A 27,099-nucleotide genomic window follows, 5' to 3' on the forward strand; every position below is an offset into this window, starting at 1 on the left:
TCGACTTTTTCCATACGTTGGAATTGTAGAGTGTAATGCATATATACCTACGGCGAAATGAAGGCTGTTGCACCATATTTTTGCCAAAAACTATCTCAAAATGTCCTTTAACATACTTAAAGTAAAGGTACCTCGTAACGTTCTATAATTTCACTACTGGTCTTTTTAAAGATATTGTTGATTTTGTTTTAATCAAATTTGATGAAATATTGGAAATTCTTCGATCTCTGTCCTTAACCCGGGTTGGCTATTGTGTAGTACAATAGCATGCGAGCGATATAATCATTATTTTCAACATCAGATATTTTCACTCATACAAAAAAAAAAGTTTGCTTGAGATTATCTGTATTTGTTAAAATTAAAACCAGTTCAGAGATATTTTCAACACTAATAAACTACCATTGTCAAGTTTAGCACAACAACAGTAATATTATATTAGGCTAGACAACTATTTTCGAGTGGGGCGCCACACATATGGGTTCTGTATGACACCGATATAAAGCTACTAAAAACAAGCCCCCGTCTAACACCTTCTGAGTGCGTTGGTTTGGCCGTCGCTTGTCCAGATTCACCTTTGGTAAATCGCCGTGGCATACTGTTACTATACTGTTTCATAAGTCAGTTGGAAGAAAACCCAGGCAAGTGTAAGAAGACCAATCCCGGGTAGACCTCATAGTGGAGACATGTTTTGATGCTATATTGAATGGATGTGTCAGAGGACTTGTTTAGGCGGTAAAGGTGACTGTAAGCGTTAAAAAGAAATCATACTGAACGTCTGAACAATGCTACACAGAAATACAGAAAAACTGCAGCATCTACTAAACGGGGTAAAATCTCTGTGAAGAGGGCAGATCACAGTACATAAAGTAGTTGCGCAGCGTCCCTAACACGTTCAAATATCCCACCATGGGAAAATCAAATTTTCATAGCTAGTCGATATACGTTTATACTGTTCCTAATGATTAGAACGACACAGCGGCTCTCTTTACCGAAAGAACTGTGAGCTCTAGAAATGGCAAGACAGAAATCGTCAAACAATGAGGTACATTGAGGACGAGTCCTCAAAAGGTAAAACGAAACGCATTGAAATGAAGAAATAAACAGATAGAACGCTGTTTGTGTTCTTTTCTTCTGGTAACTGAAGTCTGTTCTGTAAGAGAACAGAGGGCCTCTTTGTAGGTTCTGCATTAATAAGGTTCATAATTCATAAATGTTAATTTTCATCTCCTTATTATTTTATTTCGCTAAGCTGCATCTACAATACGCTACAGTATCTGTATTCGAAAATCGATATTATGTGTTGCAGTATGTATTTCTTCCTCGAAGCTGAAAAAATATAGGGGTATTTGCTTGCAACATAATTGTCTAAATAATGCTATTCTTAATAACAAGAAAGGAAAGCCACTTTACCGTTTCAATTTGTCCTGAATTGTGATGCTTCCATCTAATTGGTGAACATTTTATAGTCGTATAGCCGAAATTTAATTGGGATTGGTCTAATCCAGCTCTTGCTTTGGTTATTCCGACTAAATATAATACTCCTCATAATCTATATCTACGTTAGGAAGCTTGAATCTGTGATTAGATTCATATTCAGACGCGCAGCGAAGGTTCTCCTATTTTCTTAATTTAATTTAAGTTAATTAACATAATTGACGAATTTGCAAGTTTCCATATATAAGTTCATAGCAGCAATGTGCTATTATGTCAGCCTAACATTTCATATGACGCATATTGAGTCATAAATGAGTGGCTGCTAACTTGCGCTCACATGCGCCGCTACGTGAGGCGCAAGGCTAATTCCTAGGACTAAACCTATCAACACGTCCTAAATACCTCTCCTAATCGTGCTGAGTCAAAGTGGCCGCTTTTTGAAGAAAGTTCTTTTTTCCTATAGTCAAACGTAGATTTTCGATGGCGACATTATATTGTAATAATCGGTGAAATTCTACAAACGGCCAAATTGATCGCTAGAAGTATGTTTAACCAAAAACAAATTGGTTGTAAGCCTAGTAGCGGGCTACTGGTGATAACCGTAAGTAAGTGTGTGTCTTTCGCATCTTAAGTATCAACATACATCTACGACAGGGTTCATGTGCTTCTTCATGTCGACACGTGTGTTATTGCTTGTTCCTCTTGTCAAAAATAGGCGCAATGCAATCGTTGTAAGACGCATTCTCTTTTTAAATATTCACGGGCTGGTGTCGGGTAGGATCTTTGTTGTCGATTGATGACAAACGGGTTTACCAAGGAACTCTCCCGTATAGCGACTGCCATTGCTGCAGTATATCTTACATAAATCACGGACGACCGCCGAATCTCTGCCGAATAGCGTCTGCTAGATGACCCCGCGTCTAACAGATGGACATATTATCATAATGACTTACATATGAAATTTTGACAGGATTCGTTTTCGCGGCTTCGAGTTCTTCTCCCGGCCCGCCGTCGATTTAGCACATTCTGGGAGCATTAAGCAAGGAAATTAAAACAAATACTAATAGCATGAATCACACTGAATACTAATACCCATAATTATTGTTTACAATTTGCTATGATTACAATCGACAAAAGCGCCACGTATCTAAGTCTATGTTCGTACCGAATGTACTATTTGTTACAACAACGCTCATGTCTCGTTCAGAACTGGTTGACCCGATAACACATACAGTATCATCTATGATGTCTGTCATCAAATAATGTATTTAGGTAATTAAAACATGGACCCCGTGGTAGATTTCTACTATGATCTTGTTCCGTAATAAATAATCATATTTTTCGGCTGGGTTTGCCATTGCCCTTTCATAGGCATACCGGACAATATTTTTAGATAAGCGCTCGTTGCAATGCAAGTACCCCCTGTGGTGTTAGGCGAAAAACACCCGCCACTTTGGTTAATGCACCATAGACCTAATACGGTAGTTCATCGGTTGGTTTAGGGGAAGAACAATTATATCACTGAGACTCAGCAGATCTTTCTGCGAAATAATCTCGAGCTCAGACGACATGGCCTTGTACGAGATCCCACACGGTTTACCCCACGGTACCACGCGACAATCCATCGGAACGGGCTATGGAGAAAGGGACAAGGAGTTTGGCGACGACATAAGATTAAGGTGACATTTGACGGATATAAGAGAAGATCTTGTTTACTTTCTGACTTCTTTTGTCACCATGCAGCTAACTAAAGTTACACACCGGGCAGACAGATAGAATTTTTTTTTATTTCATATTTCATCTAGTAAAGCGACATACTCAGCATGTTTGGTTTTACCTTTTTCGCTTTGTTAACTATTACAAGCGCTAGATATCGTTTATAGCAATTTTCTGTGGCTCGTTCTAGGAAGGGCAGGGTAAACGATGGTTCACAGGTTTTTACTTTTGATTAAGCAGAACCTTTGATAGAAACGATACTTAACGGTTAGATATTGCCCAAAGCATGATAATCAGATTTATTTATACAGGTTGCACTTTAAGACACACCGATGAGCAAAATCTATTTGCCTGTATGATGAATGCATTGAGGATGCAATATTTGTTCATAAGTGTTTTTTTTTTCCGAATATATTTAATATAACAAATGACCATGTTACAAATGATCGTCCTTTTCCTTTCAAACAGGTATCAGCTTAAAGTACAATGACAAAGCTAATTCTAAATAGGTTATATCATGATTAGTTTTCGTGCATTTCGGCTAATGCTCCGACGTTTCTCATTTTGCTCATACGAGCCTAAAGCTTTAGCGATTAATACTATATCTATCTAGTTGTTATTATACTATATCTAACTATTACAGTACATATATAAAAGGTCACAAAGGTTCCGACGAAATACCTCTTGACACTTGTGTATAACCTGTGTGTGAAAACTGTGCATTTATTTAAGTTCGCTTATCCTGTCGAGACGGCAAAAGCGTTCGATTTTGCTAGCAAAATTTCAGTGGTGCTGTATCCGTATGACAATGGCCAACGTCAATCCAATAGCGATTATAGTCGTTCACGAAAGTCTAACTAAGGATAACCTTCAGCATTTTTCGATATACGATTTCAGCCGATAACGTATCCAGATTAAGACTGAGTTAACTTTATACAAGATGCAGTACCAGAACAAATCGTGTCTACTCCTGTAGACCGCGTGTCAAGACACTTTCCGTTGAGATTTTAAAAAGAGAGGGACTCTTCAAGAGACACTTGGCAACACAACATCGAGGAACCCGCTTGAAAGCATATACGTCGAAACCTATGCCACGGTAGTACACTATTGTTGTCACCAACAATAGCCACAAGAGTGCAAGCTTGCCAAGAGGATCTTTGAAATGCGATAGAACGTAGGCGAGATAGACGTAATCACGTGTCATCCGAGAGAACATGCAGACTTGGCCCCTTCTTAGAGCCCGTGGCACGGGCTAAACAAGTTCTTTACGCGGTCTGCGGAGTTCCTGTTACAAATATACGCTCATGAGCCTTGAACTGTGCAGCTGCACATTTGTACAAGTATACAATAAATATATTTGCGATTGTTAGATGAGGCCGATGTGAACGAAATGTTATGCACCTAAAGCTTAGTAGCCATATTCCCGAACGTGTCTTGTATCCATATTCTTTTTAAAATACATGAACTATTATCAGCTTCGGTTCATTTCGATTGTAGATGAGGGACACGATACCCATTGAAGTATATACAAGAACGGCATCCTTTCGTGGCAAAAAAGAAACGCTGGCGATAAATCTAAAATTGCGTCTACGCACAATAGATACACATTGGTAACTTATCGCCTTCCAAAAACGTGGAATATTAGAACGTTCTGCCTTCACATATTGAATGACTTATCGAATTTGATCACGGCAAAATGTTGTCTATTTCTTTGAAAATCAACAAATTCGGAAATACTTCAGGGCTGAAGACTTTCAGTTTTGATTCTGGCGCAGTTTTCGTACCCCATGACTTATTGGATGGGTGAATTCGATGTTTTCGGCTACCACATTTACGCGCAATGCCATCGTAACATTAGAGAATAGGCTGATCATTCTGTGTCATCAGAACAATCCGAAGTTTACCTCACTTCTCCCTCCTTCGTCATCAGAAGCGATCATAGCATTATCGCAAATTCAAGCGCGTTACGACATAGTACAAATATGGTACTGAACTTCATTACTACCTAAATCGTTTCCACGAACTTGTAGTTAGGCATATTGCAGGCAAATCATTATAATCGCATGCCGGCCCTGTAGTTGCCATTAAACTATCGAGTCGAACTATGAAGATATTGAAAGTAGTTCAACTTCACTTAGACACACCTATCTGTAGCCGTCATCCAATTCATAATAACACAACGATTTATCGAAGCCATGAACCTGATCTGAGCCAGACGTAAGCGTGATCTATGAGAATTTCTTTGAAATTTCTTTTAGATTATCGAACACAGCTATTCATCAATCATATCGACATAGTTCCATTGTTAAGGTCTTCTCAACGTGAATTTTCGCATCTATAGACTGCTCGTGGAGTGCTGGAACGCAGCATACAGAATCCGTCAAAATGCTGGAGGGGCAAACGCGTACCTGGGTAAACTTTCCAGACTCCTATCGCATAAATGTCAGCGTTTTGTTCAAGCCCAATCTTTAACGCTGGTAGTAATATGTCTTCGTGACGGAACTAAGGTCTATTGCCGGGCTTTACACGTCAACGTCTGACGCATTGTACTGTGATAACGTATTTATTACACCATTCGTCACAAGACTGCAGTATAGCTTTCGCAAAAAAGTACGCGTGACATTTTTAATAGTTTCCCTTTAGGTCACTAGTACTCCGTATTACCTTAAAGGGTTCAGGCTGAACGTGTGTGAATTCGTTAGTAGAAACAATACTGTATGTTATTATTAACACGTCATGTTTTTTCTTTTTATAAAGAAGAGAAAATGATGTCTGCTGCGACCCACTAAAGCGCATGAATCTCTGGTGTGCCGTATCATCGTCGATAGCCATTGTTGCTCGGTCTTGATGCATTTCAATGTCTTTTCATCAAGCTCGTAATCGAATTGAGCTTTTCCAAAGATCAAGTTTGAGTAACATTGCGAACACGTGCTTCCGCTAGCAACCGTCGGCTCGATACCGCCGACTGTACGAAGATTTCGCAAGGTCCACTGAGAAGAATCGTACGTGTCCTCAACGGTTTCAACCAGCCGATATATAGCAGCTTTAGGCGTTGTCGATGGTTTAGTCGGCGCAAGCATCGCTAAGTGTGATAAATTTCAGCTCCTCTTCCTTTGTCGTTTTTATGCTTTATTTCTTCATTACGTAGACATAACGTAAGCTGATCAAGTTTTGAAACAGTCCGAATAAAGCGCGGCTGGTGACATGGTTTATCTTAAACAGGTCACAAGAACGTTAGTGGTATGGTAGGACAGTGAGATGTCCACGTCTTTCTAAGCATTTAGGTCTGAATCTTTAAAAAAACATTTGTTTTGTGCCGGCGGGGCGGGGGGGGAGGGGGGGGTCGACACAATACTAAGGCAGTTGCAACTCAAAATCTGTAATATTCACTCGCTTCCTTCCCCTTATGGCCTAGGCGTAGGCGAAGCGGTTTGACTTCAACACCATCCATAGCCTTGCATTATTTTCTGCTGGAAGTCAGTCGTCCGAAACGATGCATAACAGTAAGCACTAGACGTAAAAACTCTAAACCATTCATTTTTAACAGTGAGAAATAAGAGGGGATTCTATATGGACGATTTGCTGAAGTATTTGTTCCCTTCTTTCTCTTAGCTAAAACAGGCGCAGGGTATTATCAGTAGCGGTGATGAACTTCACGAAGACGTTGTCATGCAAAAGGGGAAGTCTTCATAGTGGTTCAACTGCAGCGAACCTGCCAACGAATTACAGAGAGATACGTGTTAGGTGCTGCAAATAGTTGTCGTGCTAGGAAATTGGTTGGCTGACCAGTCTTCCTACGGTGAATGCCCAATGACGAATTCGGACGTAAAGTATTTCATCTGAGTAGAAACAAAGGAACAGAAATTAAGATCATACGTTGACCAGGGCGACACTTATGTTAAATCCAGAACTAGCGGTTAGGTTTGCGCGGCAGCTTTGATCCACTGTTGTCTGCTGTGTGAATGTTTCCTTTAAGTGAGAGCGGTTTTCAGGAGCCCTCGCCATGACACCTATCGACCGCTAACGGTCCCTTGCGAAGATCCTTTACATCGAGACCTCAGTTATCGCTAGTTAAGATTTTCTACGCCAGCAGTGAAGCGGCACGCGAATGGATCTGCGCAATTAGCCGTTATGATAACTGTTGACACCTATTGCCACTGAAGATCTGCATCGTTGTATAGAGACGTAACCTGTTAATACTTAAACAATATTTTCCGAAATTTTTCGAATTTCATCAAAATACACAAAAATCAAACAGCAATGAATCAACAAACAGATGAAGCACGGCAGAACTGCTAAATCAAGGCTTATTTTTTTCAAAACTTATTTTTCTGTCATAGTCGTAAATTCATTCGGTCATATTCTTTTGCGTAACACTAAAGCCTAACCTTTGTAAAACTGTTGTGCGCCTTTATCATTTGTCTGTGCCAATAGCGAGACACGGGTATACAACAACCCTCAATGCATCTTGTGCAAAATGAAATATCAACCAATTTAGCCGATAGCCATATTTTGAATAGCACTTCAATCATATCGATATGACATAGTTTGTTTGATCATGAATCGCATCGATGGCAACCCAAGCCAGCACAATTCGATGCAACACATTGTTGCATAATGAAACATGACTATTAACTTCTATGCACTGGCCTATTTTCCGACCTTCCTCGTCTAGTTGAAGGCAATCCTCCACTTTAGAAGAACACATGAAACGTGTTCTACTATTGCTCGACCCAACATTGTCCCCTCCTTCCGCAAGAAACGAAAGCCGTATCCGCACAGTATTTTTTACATCTTCGATCAGCTTTTCTGTTTAAAGGCCTGCTGATATTATAAAGCATTTCTTAAGTTTGCTATCTGTCACAGGTTCCCCGCCGTGTAGGCAGCTTATAAAACGCATGCTAAGGACTCATATCATAAACTCTCGTCCACCATGCCCCAGGCCACTCCGGGATAACAATAATTATAGCGCATGAGTTATGTGTGGAACTTGGTAGGATTCTTTCAATACTTCCATTGATTCGCTAAGTTACCCTCATTCACAAACCGTAAAAAGGGGCATTGCTGCTTTCTCGACAGACATCATCGCCGCTCGTTGACTAACTGAAAGAACCTTTGCCGCGTTCGTGCCGCCTGCGTTGGCGTTCCCAGAAAATAGAGAGGGGTTTGCGCGTCTTTCCGGCTAGCAGCGTCCAAGAGGCCAACATCAATCGCTGTAGCTTGATTACGGATCATCTGCCTTCGCCGGACCAGCAGCAGGAGACGCCAGCAGAGCTCGCGCCATTGTGTTCTCTTGGTCCTTTTCTCCGGCTTATTGTAGTTGTTGTTTGCAGTGGGCCGCCCCTGCCACTGTTCCCCATCCTCCTTGCCAAATGACCCTTTCACTCTTTTAGTGGCCGATCTCCTTTCCAACGCCGCGCCAGCAGCGGCGGCCGCTGCTGCAGCGTTGTCTACCCTCATGGCGGTGCCACGGGGCCGTTTACGCGCGCGGTGCCATCGCTGGTAAAACCTGGCGCCAGTAGTGACTGACCCCGAGAGACTGCGTGACGACGGCGACAATATCAACGCAGGCTCACACCGTGCACTGTTTAGCTGCCGAGATAGCGTATTATACAGCTGCGCCATTGCTAGAGCAGTCTGCTCGACTGGTGATGCTGATACAGTAGAAGCTGATGTTATTGAAGAAACAATAACGAGTATAATGTATACCCAGTACGAGAAGAAGCCACTCGACTTCTGATGGTAATGATTACTGGCGTATTTGAATAGGACGCGACTAGGGCGAAGAATGTGCTTGTGATAACAGCAGCGTCTGACGGATCTCGAAAGCCATCAGAGAGAATCTCAACTGCCACTTGGAATATTGTATTGGTTTATAACTTCGCGACAATCTGATTCGGATCTAGCTAAACAACCGCTGCTGTGTGCCTAGGGTTTAAAGATTTTATCAATTATACAATTAGCACAAAATCGAAGTGGGGCACCCGGTGACACCGAGGGTTATAGCGTGACAACGTTAGACCAGTGAACGTAACTAAGATCCCCCGCACAGAAAAGGATGTAGTCGTCTAAGCAAAGAATCAATCGTGCGACCTTTGACTGAACTCCTTGACGCATGCTGGTCAGTCTGTTGTGGGAGATATGGACGCTTATCGGATGACTAACAGATTACATTTGGAGTAAGCCGATCTATAGAAATTAAGTGCTTTGCCCCGGGCTAGTGCTAATGGTGGCTTCGGCTGTGATAATGGATCATGTGACTGCCTTAACTACACGTCATCGTGGTGTTTCTATCTATTTTGGATAACAATCTCATCATCATTATTAGAAATTATTCTAACCTTAATAGATAATAGGATGCAAAATAGACCTTGGGTTCTTTGTCGAACAAAGGATGGAGCAAAACATTAAAAAGCTATCGGATACAACTGGAAGTTAAAGGACGACAACTTCATTTTCGGTAAGTGTTTGCATCGAAGCTACATAGCCTGCCTACGCACGAACAATTCGACATAATGCCGCCTAGTTGCGTTTAATAAAAACATCTAATGAGTAAGTAAACGCCGAAATTATAAAGTTTTAATACGAAATAGAGCGAAAAGGTTCAAGGTGCATAGAATACGCCGGCTGCACCCTTTGTGGCTAGATCACCATTAGCTAGAGGATAAATCAGACAAAGTTAGTCCTAACTTGTCAATTAAACTAACTCGTTTTTAACAATGAATACATTTATGACATGAAGTCGATTTTAATATGAAGAAAATAACTGGTGGGTTTTAGGCACTGTTTTCCTTATGCTCCTCAGGTAACGAGTGTATTGCCGAATTGCGGCCTTACAGATTCCTGTGTACCTATTTTGTATGTGGTCCAGTGAGTTTTGTAATGGATGATTTGAAGATAAAGCTTCACGGGCAATAATCTGCAACAGTGATTCCATATGTGGCCTTAAATGCGAATCGGGACCTTATTTTTTTGCAGAATTAATCTCCGCATAATATCTTATTGCACCTCACCTTAAATTTATCGTAACTTTACGATTAAAAAAGTAATCTGCCATTTACTGAGGTATTATCTAAGGAATATTTAGGGTATCTGCATATTACGATATCAGGGATGATAAAGATCACAGTATTCATTTACAGTTAAAGCCTAAAAAATAAAAATCTTTTGTCAGCATGAGCCAGTGGCGTAAAGCGAGGCTGGATCTCTTTTTTTTTTTTGTTTTTAAAAATAATCTGTTTGCACACGCATGTATGATTTGTAAAATCACAGTTATAGTCAGTGTGTATTGCAGGCGATGTTTTTGTCGCAGATTATTTTTGCTGGTTTGTGCAGCTTAAAGTCTTACTCGGTAATGAAAGTTCCTAAAACCCTAGTAACTTAGGTAACTAGATGATTGAATCTGTTTTGACTTTGGATTGGATTGTGCGTAGAAGCACGAGGTAGTTTACTGCTAGCAGTACACTGGCTTGAATTCTCTCTCATCTTTCCCACAATGGAAGAACTCCTTGGCGTTTGCTTTTCTTAATGAAACTATCAATAAACCATCCAAAAATGTAATTCGCCCAAGCGTCCTTTTGTCTTTCATCGGTAATCCTACCTATTTTGTCCAAGAATGTACATGTTACAATTCGCGTGTCAGGCACTGTTCCTTTCATTGCTAGTTTACTTACTTTCAGGCTTTCACTTTCCTACAATAGTTATGTGTGTACAAATATCACTATTAAGGTTTAATTAATCGCTCAGGCCAAAGTCAAGTAACTGCAGTGTTGGCCATCGCCATAACCACCACGATCCTCATCAGTAGCAATGTGCTTCTTCTGTCCAGCCCCATCGTGTGGCACGGGTAAGTGCTTATCAGTACTAGAAGCCATGTACAGACATGTGTAGCCGCCCGCGACACTGAATACAATTGCCGTAAAAGAAGAAGAAGAAGAACACGAAAAAAACATGGGTATTTGTCCAACCCCACGAGCGGTTTTTGCCGCTGTTTTTCTTCTGCTACAGTGGTTTGCCCTGCTCTCCCACGCCCATCATCACCATAACCATTACGACCGACTTCGTTATGCGGTTATTTCGTCGTGCGGCGAAATCTGGACAGCAGCAGCAGCAGCAGCAGTAGCGGCGTTAGCAGCACAGTAAGTAGCCATGAAAAATTCGGCAAACAAACAAGAACAACAACAGCAGTTTGAACAACAATAACAACGACAGCATCCAGTTTGCACCTCCTCGAACAGCCTGACGAAATAACAGGCCTATAGCCAGCAGTGGCTACAACGACGTTTCAGTTATATCCCTTCTGCCATTGGTAATCCGAAGGCGCCCCCTGACTGTTTGGTACACCGTCGTGATGTAATCGTACAACAACGTCAGTGGCGGCAATCATTGCTAATATGTTCAAAGGTCACTAGTATCCACTACGATAGCTGCTAAGATCATATTGCTACCCGTATATTTGGGTGGGTTTGTAAACACGTAATCCGAATTACTTTTAAGAATCGCCTGTCAGGAAGGGTCTCGCTGTTGAACTTACCTGGAGTTTCTCCCACAGACCTAGCGACGAAACATGACAGAGCAGTGATAAAGCCGTTTTTATTTATTTTTCATAAAATGTGACCCAGCAGGAGCATTTCGATCCGGGTAACTGGGTATCGTTCTCGCAGAGATGTGTATCAATCAGACCGCAAGCTGAGGGCTGTCTCTGGCCGTTTGCTTGCTACCTAGGCGGGGGGCGAGATCCTTTTCATAAAGCGTCGAAGTGCTGGCAGCCGTCGGCAAAAACAGCAGCAGCCGCCATAGAAAAATTTGAATAAAAAAGAAGAGGTCGTTCGTTATTTTGTTCCATGTTCAGTTTAAACGAGCAGAAGTTCTTTAGCAGCGAAGAAAACAACGGTGACGGCGACGGCGACAGCTGCAGCGGCAAATGTTGCACTGGACGCCGTGGAACACCTATACAGACCGCAGCAATGACAAAGACGGGACTAACTAACTGGAAATAGTGCTGAAAAGAGCTAAGACATGAAGTCGAGTTTCAAGTAAACGGTCGACCAAAGAAACTAAGGTCGAAGCATGCAATAACCTGCATTACGTAGTTATATAGGCTGTCATTGACGCTGGCGCCAGTTGCACACGTCCGGTTATCATACAAAACAAGCACATCATTATCATTATTACTGAAGCGTCAAAGCAGTAACCGATGGATGGATGGATGGATGGATGGATGGATGTGCTGAAGGCAGCAAAACAGCCAGATATGTAGATCCCGAAGAATATGCCCAACTCCTGTACTAAAGGTTTGCGGGGCAAGCAAGATATGAAGTAAAGAAGTGTTCACAGCTGCGCCGTCGTGTAAAGACGAAACATTGTCGAAAACGTATCAACGCAAAGTGTACGAGTACGTACATCCGTCCAGTGACTGTCGACACATGGACAAATCGTAAGTGTGGGAGTCGCAACGAAGACAGAAACCACCGCTTACGTTCGATTGGAGCGACCGTATAATACAATCCGGACCCTTGTATTTTCTAGCACTGTTAGGGGGCTATGAAAAAATAAGCTAATTGTATTTTAACTAGAGATCTTTTTTGCTTTCTTTTGATATTTTTAGAAGTAACACACTATCAATGGGTCACAGTAGCCTGGGCCATTGAAGCATCTGGTAATAGGACCAGCGGACGCGTTCAAGAGGAATTTCTACCTGTTTACCGAAGCTTTGGGCAGAATCACTTTCCATCAAACAAATGGATTTTTATTGAGGTACGCTTTGGGGCAGTGCACTTCACCCTTCACCCTTCATTAAACATTATATGTACGACAAAGGATTCATTCAACTGAACGTGTGATGCGAGAATTTCTAGTGCGATGTTATTATATCTATGCAAAACACGGTACGTTCCGCGTCGATGCAGCGCGACCCGGCCTTATAGTACTTCTATGGGCGAAGTTTCTTACCGCTGTTTTATTCTCATTTACCCATTAACCTAATTAACACCGACCATGCGTTGTTACGAAATATCGTTGCGCTGTGTTATAGCATTTTTAGCTCTGACGAGGTCTATATAGCCATAGTTTCCCGTTCGTATGCTGTTATATAATTAATGGCGTCCAGCCAAATAGCTTTGACAGCTTCGTGACATAAAGAATAAGCGAGTACAAAACAAAAGTGTTAACAGGCTCACGCCGAGTACTAGAATTAACGTTTTTAGTGAAATGTCACATAGTTTAGAGTCTGCGGGGTGAAATTTGCACAGTTTTCACGCGATCGCCATAATAAATTAAGAGATACGTTGCCAATGTGACTTGCCATCGTCAAAAAAAATTGCTACAATGCCACGGCGTAACGGCCCGTTCGAATCTAGCGGGCTTCATCACCATTATCATCAGCGATTGTCGATTCGTACAGAACACCAGCGTGACAAAGTGTCGGGATTTTCTATTTTGCCCATGGCAATCGCTAGACGTGCATCATTTATTCGAAATGGCAACAGCGATCACGAGGAGCTGATCTATCTAGCTGCCGCTCCTAGAGGCCGCTAATGATTTCGTTCTCGATTTTGTCCCTCTCGCCGCTTTCGGCATCTTTCGATTGTTACCTACATACCACAATATTCTGTGAGGAACGTACGTCTTCAAGTTGCAGAAATTCGTCCGTCTTACGTCTAACTTGCGTACACAAACAGTCAATTTTAGCTGTGGTCGTTCGTGCTTAACGTCGGTAAATAGACACGGGCTATCGCGCTGTCTGTCGCGAGATCGACCGTCCATTGATTCAAATAAACCAAGCTAGTCATTAGCAAATTCAATCAGCCATAGACAGATATGCGCGTCCACGTGTCAGTGGTTATCATACACAGATCTCTTCTGAATACCGGCACCTATTATACATATATATATATATATTGTTTCAGTACTGCTACCCAACGAAATATACGGTTTCACTGGCGCGGAAAAGTGATCAAATTCAATAGATTACACATTGACAAACATTCTGCAAACTGGGACAAAGAAAATACTAAAAAAAAAAAAAGTAATTCATCGTCATTTGACGATTTTTCATCTGTTGAAGAGAAACGCATTAGCGACATTTCCGGTCACCTGGTGCTGTGAGTTAGCCTCGATCTTCCCTATAAGTCTGAAACGATGATGAGATGAAGAATTGATTGCGCCGGCGTTCGTAAATGTAGCTTCGTTTTTACCTTGGTTTTTATCTTTCCTCCTTCGTAATCAAGCCCTTGTCATCGATCTACAGAAACTTCACCCATAGAAACTTTCTATACTACCGCGCAAGTAACGATAAGCTGGCTACAAGTGTTATTTACATCAGGACACGTACGCGCGTTATGCCACTATTGCACATTGAGCAGTGCAGCCGAAATAGTACCATATTAAAATGGTTAAGCAAACAATGGTATTCTTCAAATGCTATCATTTCCTTTAGCGAAGAACATTATTGGCGAAGAGTATCACGATACCATGCGTCCCTGTTCGGGGTCGCAATCTTGAATATTGCTCCAAGTTATTTCAGTTCCAAGTAGTTAATATTTCAATAAGCAAGTTTATTTAATCCCAACATTAAATAGGATATATGTTTCTGTTAGTATATATCTACGCCCTTTGATGTAGCGATTTGTCGGGGAACGAATCAGCTAGTCAGTTGGTCGTCTATTCGAGCAGCGTCATTTTCTACCAAAGTTGACTGAAACGGCGAATCCACCAGCAGCTCACTAAGACCGTAGACGTTACCCTAAGGCTTCATCTACATGATCCAACAAAAATCGTTGGAGCAAGTCGAGATTTCGTTGCCTCGTAACCCATGGTCATGCTTCCCTTACGGGAGAACATTTGGTTAACGATTCCTCAACGAAACCCTGAAAACGCTTCAGATCTGGGCGCAGATTAGCAAGTCTGCCTTTTCTGGTGACAAGTGAAACGTCATCAGACGAGCGCCTCCTTGAGAAGTCGATGTACCGCCCAGGGCCCGCGGGTGATGCTGAACGTAAGTTGAAACTGATCGTACATCGGAACTCTCCATTTTGCTTTTGTTGCGATCGGCAGAATTCCGCAATGCTGCGACCAGCCTCACCGATGTCAAGAGGATGTGCAGAGCCTCGTTACACGTGAACATGTGTGTCCTGTTTTTTGACCTGTCTTTGAGCGGATTGAGGAGACACAATCCACTTCTCATTCTATTTCCATGTAGCTTCCCAGCCATGATGGTTGTGAAGCGCCAGCCAATACGACTGTTGGCGGAGTAGAGCCTGCTGATTGGAAACGTAATCCGTCTCATCTCTTTTTTAGTGCGACTAAAAACCCAAACTCAGTTGATTTGGCTAGGCGTCCATGAGCTGACCCAAGTGAACCCAGCGGCAGTCAGAACTGATCTTATAGTTGGGATAGCTAAAAATTAACAGAAAGTAGGGCCATAGCTACAGCCAAAGCTAGCCGATTCGTTCAGAATTGTTAGCCTAGGGTCGATGCGCTTTGACCAGGTTCGAGCCGGAGAGCGGCGTTGTTGATGCATTAGGGATATCTTTCGAGCGACGAGGTAGAACACATCGCGCTCACAGACACATACAAACGAATAAATATATAAACACAGTGTAACAATTACTATCAATATCAATTTCGAATTGATGATAACGGCCGTGTATGTACTGTGCCGAGACATGTGGACACATAACTGACTGCAGTCTCTGATACGCACAACCGTAACTAACTGACGATCGCTAGTTTGATAAATCAAAACTTCTCTCTTTTTCTCTGATCTCTGCCGATTCACGATCTAGGTCGATAACATCGGAGCGTTAGCAGAGTAAAATAGCACAGAATGGCAGAAAAAGGACGACAAATCTAGAAGATTCGAGCGTGCTCCATATGAGACGTGCAAACTAAATGGTTCACGAGAATTGTTCGTTTAGTGTCTAGATGAAACGAATTTCCAGCACAGCGGGACGGTTTGACGGCCATAGTATGTGCAGCGTAAAAAATCTCGTTCATACAGACAACAGTAAACGAGGAGCATAGAGAATACACACATACGTGCATGATAAACAAATGGCGGCGAACGATTAGCTGTGGGAGGCGGTGCTGGAGCAAGGGATGTTGGTGGAGATCTATTCCTGTATGGAAAGGATTTGTTTGACATATTTGATTTAATGTTCGGTTGATCATCGGTTATGAGTGTGTGTGATACGGGTCTCCAAATCGAACGGGAAGTACAGATTGTTTCTTTTCCAACAGATTGTTGCTCTTGTACATGATATCGTAGCTAGGCCGAAAAAGTAAGGAAGTCCATTGTAGCGTCTAATGAAACTAGAACATGAATAATATTGGTAGTATTAAGTAATTACAATATGACTATATTGCTTGTTGCAGTGCAATCACTCTCCGGTAGATTCGTTTGTAATTTGTCGAATAGATTTAATGGCTTTTTACGTTTTGCCGACAGGGACGAGTACCCTTTACACTTCCTCTACTTTTTTAGCCTGTTACTACCTTCAGTCGAACGATGGACAGCGCCACGTTATCGGTATATGTTTGTGCGCTCGTTTGAATATCTATAGCGCACCGTACAAGCTAATGTTATCGCGCTCAACGCTTCGCAAGTATCCTACGTTATTGAACGTCACGGTAGGTCAGATAGCGTTGTCCAAAGCTTTCCGGTGACCCGATCTGTCTAAGACTGAGTTACCTAATAGTTTATTATTTTAGTTATTCTATTGTTCGAGGCCGAGAATTTACCAGTATTCTTGTGTATGTTCTTCGATATGAGCGCCATCTTATCAATGCTCTCGGTTTAGATGCGTTTTCTATTTAAACAAAACTATACTACATGGTAAATACTGCCCGTTTCATGCATCGAATTCCAAATGACAAATGTTACTACTACTACTGTTGTTATCTTTAGTAGCGATGGTAACGATCGATACCTGATAAAAGACTTATGCTTTGTTAGGAAAGTTCAACCATTGAAGTAGCAGTGCTATGGTGCTGACAAAAAAAAGATGACGTTGGCGTTAACAAGTAGACGCCATCCCATAGCTACAAGGAACACGACACTGATAAGTCGCCTCTATACAGGTGGCAACAAGATGAATGTCGTGTTAATACTACTGCACGTCTGTATAATATGATTTCTATATTAAACAGATTTCCCTTAGTATACAATGACCCTTCGTTGCTGCTATTCGGATATCTGTGCAACGTTCGAATTAAAGCCGCGATACCTCTGTTAGAACTCTTGCGTAGTAGACAGTTTCCTCTTAAGTCCACACAAATTCAGTGGCCAGTGGAACAAAGTGGAGCTATTTGAGATGGAAAATGCGCTGGTTTGAGGAAAGTTCTCGCAGCAGATGAGGAGGCAGCTCAGACATGTAATCGACTTCGATGCATCGTAGCTTAGTACGTATGGCGTTAAAAATTGAAGAACTATTGTACCGCCAGTCAAGCTTTGAGCTTCAACACATCGCTTGTGGACGAAGAGAACGGAAGACCGGCCTAGAAAACTAGCCCGATTGAAACCTACTTGTTGAACATGGGCTATGCACGGTGTATGATCAGTCGCGTTTGCGATTTCCTCTTTATGCTGCTGTCGTAGCTGCTGTTTTTAGCGAAAGGTTGCCACTTTTTGTACAGCCAAAGTCAATACCGTACTTGCGAAGAATCGTTTGAAAAAATTCTCAGACCCGATAGGTTGTATCGAGTGCAACGTCGCTCTGGACGATACTGCATGCGATAACCAAACGAAAAATCATGCTTGTGTCTAAGGGGCACAGTAATGAAAATAGACACAAAGATGAAAAGTTGCGGTAATAGTTATGATAGCAACGAGTGTAGATAGTAGAAGAAATGCTAAGAAAGTCAACGAATAGCATGATTATTATTATCTACTATTTACTACCGTAGTAATAGAATAAGTCTTCGGGACGACTCCATGCCGGGCTGGCAAGATGAACGCTGGCCTTGCAGAGGCGGTTCTTAGCGTCAGCTTCTGTAGTTTGTTACCATCAAATCATGAACGACACATCAAGCAGCAATGAAAGACGCGTCAATGGCTATTCAGTGGCTGACTGGGGTGGCTGCGTGGCTGCAGTTTTTCCAGCGTCGGTCTGAACTTTCGAATTCTCCCCACAGATCTAGGCTGGCCCAGTTGGATATCTGGGCTTTGTCCGTTAGGACACCATCAAATCCAGTAGCTACCATTACGATTACCTCGTCACACCATCGTCACTGGGATGGCGGTATCGATGTTGGAGTTGCTCAACTCAGTTGAACTCAGCTGAACTGTAGTTCGACTCAGTTCTCCCAGGGTTCGATACCATAGACACCTGGACACAGTCCGCTTTTACTGGCCCCTGCATTGTAATTCATGCTGGTGTTAGAGTAGAAAGTCGCCGGTCATCAGGCAGAGGTGCGGGGGTTCGGCGACAGCCACGACAACGATAATGATTTTTGCCGATGTTTTCTGTTTGAGTAATGGTGGTAGCAGTGATGGACTTGAACGTATTTTGTCGTATACGTTCATCTGTCGATAGTGACATTATTGATATACTGAAATTTGGTATTATACATATATATACACATTTCTATGCTACAAACTGAAATCGACTACGTTGATAAGTTTATTTACCTCTTTATTTAGCACGTGTTGTTTGCGGAACTAAGGTCGTAACATAGTAGCTACTAAAAAGAGCAAGATTTAGTGGCAAACGAAACGCACAAAAAACTCCAATGCGTCTGTCGTCGCAGTACTTCTCTTTTTTATCACAATAGCATTTGCGACTGTTATTACTACTCCTGCTTTATCTCATGTTAACAACTGCACTTCTCGAGGTACCTCTTATTTTGTTTCGGGTCTATTGAGTGCCTGAATACGCATGTGACTTCAGCACGACAATCTCGCCAGAGGAATCACAAGACCGAGCTTTGCTAGCCAGAGCTATTTATTCAGATATTCCAATCTTTGTACATTGATCTCTCCATTACAAAGGCTCAGAAAAACGATACCGTCACATATGTCGATACGGTACTCATTTTCGGCACGTTACGCTTTTTGCCGAACGATTTCTGTTGGGATTTTGCGGAATTCACGAATCAAACTACGTTCTCTTTGGCACCTTTGGACGGTTATTTGCATCACAAATGTCTGACCGTATTCACACAAATCATCCGCTATCTACAAGTGTACCAGCACGCGTCGGTCAAACCTATCCGTGTGTGTTTGTATACACTCTAAGGCGTGAGCTCTCCTTGGAGCGATGTCGCCGAATGACGACCCGGCTGGCATTGTGTCCCTGTTTTATCGTAGCGAGAAATGTATGTTTTTGTTCCACACGACCATATAGGTATTTGCGTGCGTTGATGAATACGAACAGAACACTAACTAGCTGCTCATGTCCGTCCCATATCGTTCTACAAACAATTTCTGCTTTGATCGTCGACAGGAGCATCGTGGTACGATAGGAGCACTGGTCTAACTGTTCACGACTTGCCCTCTGTAAAAAGTGCCCATTTCAGCCTCCACCGCTATCAACATCATAGTCCGTGGGGTGAATACTTCACCGTCGATGCAGTGAACTATATAAGCCACGCTGCAATATTAAAAGCTAGCAGCGATGTATATAGTGAACTAATGGCGGATGCATAGAGAGGCATTTTTACTGTGTCAATTTTCCTGTTCAAAGTCATTCGGCGACTTACCGACCACGTTTAGTCCGGCCAGCGCGAAAGTTGGTCATTGTCATTATGTGCCTGTTACCTTGTTGTTTCGTTTACGGTGACTAAGAAGATTCAATGTAACGACAGCGGTCGTTCCTCAATCGTAACGCAACATCATCAAGTACCTCCTCCTCCTCCTCCTCCTCCTCCTCCTCCTCCTCCTCCTCCTCCTCTTCCACCAAACAACTTCCTTGTCTCCCATCGACACCCACTATGCGAGTGTTAGTAACCGAGTATAATGGCTGATCCAACAATGTATTGAAGATCAGCGACAGCTCAACGAAAAATAAGCACAATCGTAATAATAAACAGACCAGCAAATCTGCCCCCATGTGCCTTCCAGCAGTCGAGCTGCCGCCTCGTTACCAGCGACGATCGTTGATCATCGCTAATACGTGGCCTAACAGTAGATATGATATCTTATAGTACGTAGAGTAATGCACGCACGTGTCGGAGGCAATATCCATCTGGATTCCATCGTTGTACAAGTCTTGGAAATTGGTCGTAATTTGACGACGGCGACAATTAAACGAGATCCGTTTACGCGCTGCTCACAGCAGTGCCACTGTATAGAACTATAGCAACTGGAAGGAGCAATGGCGCGTGTTGAAACGATTACAATGTTCCGTACAATTACAAAATAGTATCTTGGCAACCCATTCGCCCTATCAAATTGTGAGACGGTACACCGCATCTAATCTTGAAGCAATCAATTGGACGACTTTTTTTCTTGAGCCACACAATCAGTAGCTGAACAGCGTAGACGAAAACAGCTTCGTTGGAAAACCTAGTTACTTCGAAAAAGACGTTCATATAGTGATGTCCCACTGTGGTTATAACCCCTCCAGCACGATTCTCATTAAATGGATCTCTCTTTGTAAAGCTGACAGCGGACCGCAAAGCTAAGTGTACGATGAACTAAAAAAAGTCATCACCATGCACGAACACAAAAGTATGTGTCAAAATACGAACTGGGCCGTGATGGAGCTTTGCTATTGCCTGAACGTGCAGGTTTCGCACAGTTTTAGGCACTCTATTATCTCCCATTGGACCTTCTTGTGACATATGTTCTTTTGCTGAACACCGGTCGAGTGATGAAAAGGCTCTTCGTGACTGACATCGAACGAGATTAACAGCAAGTGCTTAGCTCAATCTGTTTTTTCCAGTTAAAATACCAAACATAAGCAAAGATTTCTCCGTTGTCAAAGTGCAGTAGCCGATGATGATCGGGTCCAATAGTTCGTATGGGCATGACGTTAGACGCTGCGCCACGGAAGATTTCCGGGGGTCAACGGAATTCAGTAAAAAAAAAAGGAAGACACCGTAGTATAATCAAACATGCCCATCTACCTTGACATAACATGTCTGGTTCACAAGTCATAATTTATGCAGTACTGATAGAATTATCATAGCCAGTATGATCTAAACGAGCCACACGTAAATAATTCATCTCAGCTATATGTAATGTTAACAAAGAAGTACTCGGATATTCTATGCCCTTCGAGCAGTCGATTAAGTACAGATGCCGGAAGAAACAATTGTAATATGGTCATTATATGTCACGTACGCCCTCCAGTAATGCCAATAGGTTCGCCATGTTTTTATATTCGTAAGTGAATAGCAACTAGAGCACTCAGTAAAGAATACATGTTTAGTATTGCCTATATATTATGCCAAAAAAATCACTCCTACCCCGCGCCTCCGTTACCATTCGTTTCGTTTAGATGCTTCCGAGGCACGGTCTGTCCTGGCTGTCCTCGTCGTGTTTGCTTGTTCTGTTGCTGTTAATATTCTGACACGTTGCATTGGCCTGAAATCCGATCAGGCGAGACGGGTTGAAGGAACATGCTATGATCGAAACGAACCTGCGACATTTGTTCGTCTGAGCGAAATCTCTGTTTACGCTGCTTTAAAATGATAAAAGATTGACAACAATTCCGATTATGCCATCGATCACTCCTAGCTTTCAGCCTGCATTTTGCTTGTTTCATAAATGGCCGAGCCCTTATCCTACGCACTAACTAATCAACGGGAAAGTGCATTCATCATTCGTGCGAGTTAGGCCAAAAGGTCCTAGACGTTTTAATATTTTGTCTAAGGGGCTCTACCTGTTTAGAGTTACCAGTCTCTTCGACGGCCATTGAAGGACAACCTACAACACGAGATAATAACGAGCTTTTTTTACGCATAGTTCGAGGACACAGTTTTCTACAGGACGTCCGAGGTACAGTTCGATTAAAACGATTAGTCTACGTACTGCTTTGTCTACGTTCTCGAGTTAGATGTTAATAGAAGCTCGATTAGAGCCGTGGCAGTATAATCACCTTAGCGAAAGTTGAAGTCCGTGAGATCGACGGTAAATCTCACAGCTGCTCATTGAGGTATAGCGGTATCGAGCTTCTCTCAGACATGTGTGTTCTAAGCCCTACCTCTGCGTGTAACGATTTGGACGTGTAGAGTTTTTCTGATGAAATTTTGAAGAGCCGTCCATCGTACCAGAGCACCGTCCAAATGTTGTATCTGCTTTAGTCTTAGTCTTATGCCTGTCAGGTAAAATTTGTAGTCTCAGACCTATTTGTATGAAACACTGTTATGATTTAGACTTTACGGCATTGCAAACCTGAGTTTCTTGCAATGAAACATTTGGGCTATACGAATTACTTGTTTGGGTAGTGTCAAGATTTTGCTAGGTGGTACTTAGATCTGCGGTGCCATATTGGATTTTAAATAAAACCAAACTGAAAAAAAAAAAGCATTCAATTGTATTGGCACTGATTGTAGCTAAGTTTTTTCGAAAAGGTCCAACGCTGCTTCACTCGTTTAGAACAGACGAATCGTCCAAAATAGACGTACTATTGAACCCCTTCGAAAGTTCTCTCGTTTTCGTTATTGAAACCTTTTACCTCCCTAGTAAAGCCTTCTCAATAAAGTAGATCTAACGATTTAATAAAGTGTTCGCTTTTCATCAGACCGATCCGATCTGAAGGCTTGAAATGCAGTCCACTGATTAGGATATGACGCGCTGGAAACATTTCTCTGATACACTGCATTCAATTTAGTCTATTAAAAATGTGCAGAGCAGAAGTCAAAATAGAATGAAACAGGGAACATCTGGTAGCTGTTTGCTGGGGCGCCTCTTGTTAAATCGGTTACGTGAGGTAAATCCTCGAAATCATCGAAACATAACCTCACCGATGTTAAAAGTTGAGCTGATTCATTTATGGGATTACTGAAGAAACGTTTAAAACGTGACGTTGCAGGATTACTATCATTCCTATTATTTAATATGGCTTGACGACCAAACATAAATTGGCCAATCAATACCAAATCGTTGGTTGCTACATCATGTCAAAATTGATACATCAGCATATTTTGATGATTTGCAAGTTTGGCATTTATATCACTGTTATTATTAGTATTCATATTGTTTTATAGTTACAACTGTTTCACAGCGTATTTGACTACCCCCCACCTTGACGCTTGCTTTCGCAACGCCGTTCTTCGTCATCACCAATAGCTCAGTGAATCAGCAATGTCTTATGATAAATTTTCACATATTTCCCATATTGAAAATATAATAGTACGCATTTAAGAACGTTTATCCTCTTTCTAATGCTACCAGCCAAGAGGTAAACATAAATTACAAAAAAGAAGCACATTGTGCTTAGAATTGGCATGTTCTTGTACTTCGTGTTATAGATTTTTTAAACGAGCGATAAAAAGTTGCGTCATAAAAAGTTTGAAAGGATTCTGTTCGAAGGTAACGCAGGGGCGATCATAAATTTACATGGCGTTGAGCCGATTTTTCGTTCGACCGATTTTTTTTGTCAAATACTTTGATACGATGCGGTAGTACAAAAAAAAAGCGATTGACAAAAAACAAATAACTAGACTGACAAATAACTGACTCTCTACATTTTTGGCCATTTAAGTTATATGTGTATATATATATATATACACATTTATGACTATATGTACATACGCTTGTGAACTAAAAATGGACGCCTAGAATAGAAGATATACAAATATGACAGTCTTTTTGCATAAACCTTACGTTTTAAAAGTAGATAAACCTCTTTCAAAGCCAGTTGGGAGACTTAGCAAAATCTCTCTAATTGCAGTTATTAACTTGACAAGAATTTGTTTCTTTTTTAACACAAAGCGGATACAAGTTTTCATTCAGTAGTATTTACTATGTTCCAAGACAATGTGGGGGCAATATGACGGTCTGCACAAAACTACTAGATAGTATGTTCTAATGAACTGAATTAGCAGAGGTTACCTTTTATAGCTTCAATCTACCATAGTGAATGATTGTTAAATGCAGATGCAAAACGATCTGCTTAAGCAATGCACACTGTGTAGACTTGTCATGCTTTTACGTCTGTCATAGACGCTCAGGGTGTATATTCTGTGTCGTTGCTAAGGCTACTTATTGTTTGAGGCAATCGTCGACTGTGTTTCGCTTTGATCTGCTTTTTATAACCTAGCGTCCATTGCTTCAAACCAGGAGTAATTATCGAATAATTTTTTCTTCTATAGCCTAGCTTAGATAGAAAAGTGCGGCCCTTCAACTTAGAACTAAGTCAACACCGAGCTAATACATAAATTGTCAGCGATTTTTCCTCGTGCGGGTTTGCTGGTGCAGATTCAGCCCGGGCCATGGCTATACCGTACACGCTGTCTCATGTAAAGGCGGACTTCGTCCACTGTTATTGCTGCAGCAACAGACCCTCCACGGGACGACTTGTTCAGTCGGACTCAAAGCAGATACCCATGCAAAGGGCAGGCGGTTTTAGCAAGATAAAAAAAAAGAATACGAAATGGATATAAAGTAAATATTTGACTCTGAAAATTTTTTCCTGCGTCGTCTCTGGTCTGGTCGGATGATTGTAACTGTCCTGTACTCAGAAAATCGTCCCTCGGTTGGGCATTGTTGTGGGAAGGCCCTTAAGGATATTGACTGCATAGGGCGTAACTCAGATTCAGCAGAGCAAGAGTAAACTGTGGACAGAGTCTTCCTCTTTCTGAGCTGGCTTAAATGAAAACACTAGTCAACTCAGGGAGCAGTTGCCTCTATTTTATTCTAGCATGCCCTACAACATTTGTACGGCACCGTATTCTGTAAATGATCATGAGTCCTGCTACGTTTTTTCAACGTTCATAGGTTGAACAATCTAACGCGCATGTATATCCATAGAAAAGGCGAAAAATGTGTTGCAAAGGAGGGCATTTTGGTACTACCAATTAGTGGCAAAGCCTAAAATGTCGCTAGCAAAGGCTAACAAAAGGCACAAAGGGCGAGCGTCATGGGTTTTTTAAGACGAAGCTCCGATTCACTGTGCTCAGCTACCGCCATATATAAGCACACGTCGCGTTATGCGGCTGACAAAACGAACAAGGGGGCATACATCTTGCTTCTAGCCGCCAATCGTTTGCTAACAAATCATCGTACATCACTGTAAGGTTGCGATGTACGCTCACGGGCCCCGGTCACCTGTGGTCTTTAAATGAGTACATGAACGAACCAATGAAAAGTTAGCAAAATGACGATTTACAAGAATTAACCCTAATGTGCAAAGCAGCAAAAAGGACACAAAGGTTCGCAGACAGCTCCAACCTCTACAAAAGACGATCAGCAATGGCAATTTACCCGGTACTAATAGCTCTTTAGAATAAGGATCCTCCCTGCGCAAATTGGAGATCTGATAGTTGAATAGCTGAATTATAAAAATAGAGAAACGATAGCTATTAAGGATTAATCTGAAGGGGTGCGATAGATTTTTCAAAGAGGCAATGAAAACATGTAGTGTGTGCGTGTCCGTTAGCACCTTTGAAGTTACACGGCTTTCTATAATTATCGGAAGATCTGCTCACAGGATCTACTTCATTGCAATGCGATTCTAATTCGGTTTCGAAATCGATATGGAGTATATGAAAAGCTCCAGTAATCGATTACAAAAAGATTCATCAATTTATACTACATTGTAGAACTTTCCGTTCACAGCGACGGTAACATATTCTCCGTAACGACAGCAACACCCATTCAGACTCAAGCACTATGTATATAACTATTATTATAATTATTTACGTCTTTGCCCTATTTGTCAGAATCTGTTGGTAACTGTGCAGCAGAATGGTCTCATCTCGATAGTGGCACTAGTAGCAGTCGTGGTTGACCAGACGTTTATTAGAGTCAATACCTAACTATATTGTATCCCTTCCGTTTCTGGCCGCCATACCATTGTCCTGCCAAACGGACTAAACGAGCCACCTTCCTCCGGCTCTATCGCGCTCCTCCTCAGATTATCACCGAAGTACGCACTCACCGCTCAGTCCACCACTTCTGTCCGCCTAATAATCTCTCTTGTCGACAAGTAGCGACAAAATCTTTCGTCTTTTGACCGAACGTTACGCTTTGTTTACTAATATCTAGACGTCTCGTGCGCAGAGGACCTGTGCAGTCTCGCCTATCCTCCGTAGCCCACGCAGAACAAAGCGAGCGGGGATCATTATTTTTGCATTCAGTCAGATCAGCGCTGTTCCCCTCTCGCTGTTCGGGTCAGAGGGCAAAAATGACCAAAAAGACCAACGCCAATCGCTTTTTACAGTAGCGATATCGCTGTGGTAACATCATCGGCGGGATCTGTCCTTACTCTTCGACTGGTCCATCCCGTCCCGACTAATCCAGCCCAAGACGACGACGACGACAACGACAGCAACAATCACTGCCATTTTACTATTCAGAGTGATCACAAGCAATACGAACCGATACCCCAGGTGGCTGACGTGTCGGTCGTTTTTCGTCGACAGCAGCCAAAAGCAAAAGGTGGTATCGAAGATCGCTGAAAACAAGACTAAAGCCGCACGACCACCTTGTGCTTTTCCTAACATAAGAGCTGAAGACAGCGTTCAACCAAAAGTTTTCTTGCTACGAGCACCGGGTACTGAGCTGAAAGAAGCGAATGAGAAATGGGGAGCGGTTGTCTTTGCCTACGAATGATGCTGCATGGAGAAACGCACACGCACAGGTGGACTGAAAAGACTTTTGACAAAGCCAATGGTGAAAAAGAAAGCCATTAGAGCGACGATAGAAAAACACGAACACTAGATATCGTTGTGACATCACGTAATAGCGTTACCTAATCAAACTGACGCTTGAAGTAGTGAGCGACGAATCGACAGAGTTTATTCGGTTGACTTTTGGGCGGAATAATGGAGGAGTTATTCAAT

The 27,099-nt window shown here is 42.1% G+C and overlaps 1 protein-coding gene and 1 long non-coding RNA gene across 10 annotated transcripts in view; one reads left to right on the top strand and one right to left on the bottom strand.

Moving 5' to 3' along the window:
* Positions 1 to 8,664: 8,664 nt before the first annotated feature.
* The window catches only part of LOC111271076 (uncharacterized), an 88,686-nt gene continuing 70,251 nt past the window's right edge, over positions 8,665 to 27,099 (top strand). For all 9 annotated transcript variants that reach the window (XM_086972778.1, XM_086972777.1, XM_086972776.1 and 6 more), the window contains exon 1: positions 8,665 to 9,610. The gene's annotated coding sequence lies outside the window, so the exon portion shown is untranslated. The remainder of the gene's footprint in view (positions 9,611 to 27,099) is intronic.
* LOC147752037 (uncharacterized) lies at positions 10,781 to 12,325 on the bottom strand. Its single transcript, XR_015315192.1, has 3 exons — positions 12,230 to 12,325; positions 11,684 to 12,099; positions 10,781 to 11,243 (listed from the first exon to the last, which is right to left on the bottom strand). It is a non-coding gene; the product is annotated as an uncharacterized LOC147752037 (long non-coding RNA).

This window comes from Varroa jacobsoni, unplaced genomic scaffold (genome assembly GCF_002532875.2).
Source record: "Varroa jacobsoni isolate VJ856 unplaced genomic scaffold, vjacob_1.0 contig00333, whole genome shotgun sequence".
Classification (NCBI taxonomy): domain Eukaryota; kingdom Metazoa; phylum Arthropoda; class Arachnida; order Mesostigmata; family Varroidae; genus Varroa; species Varroa jacobsoni.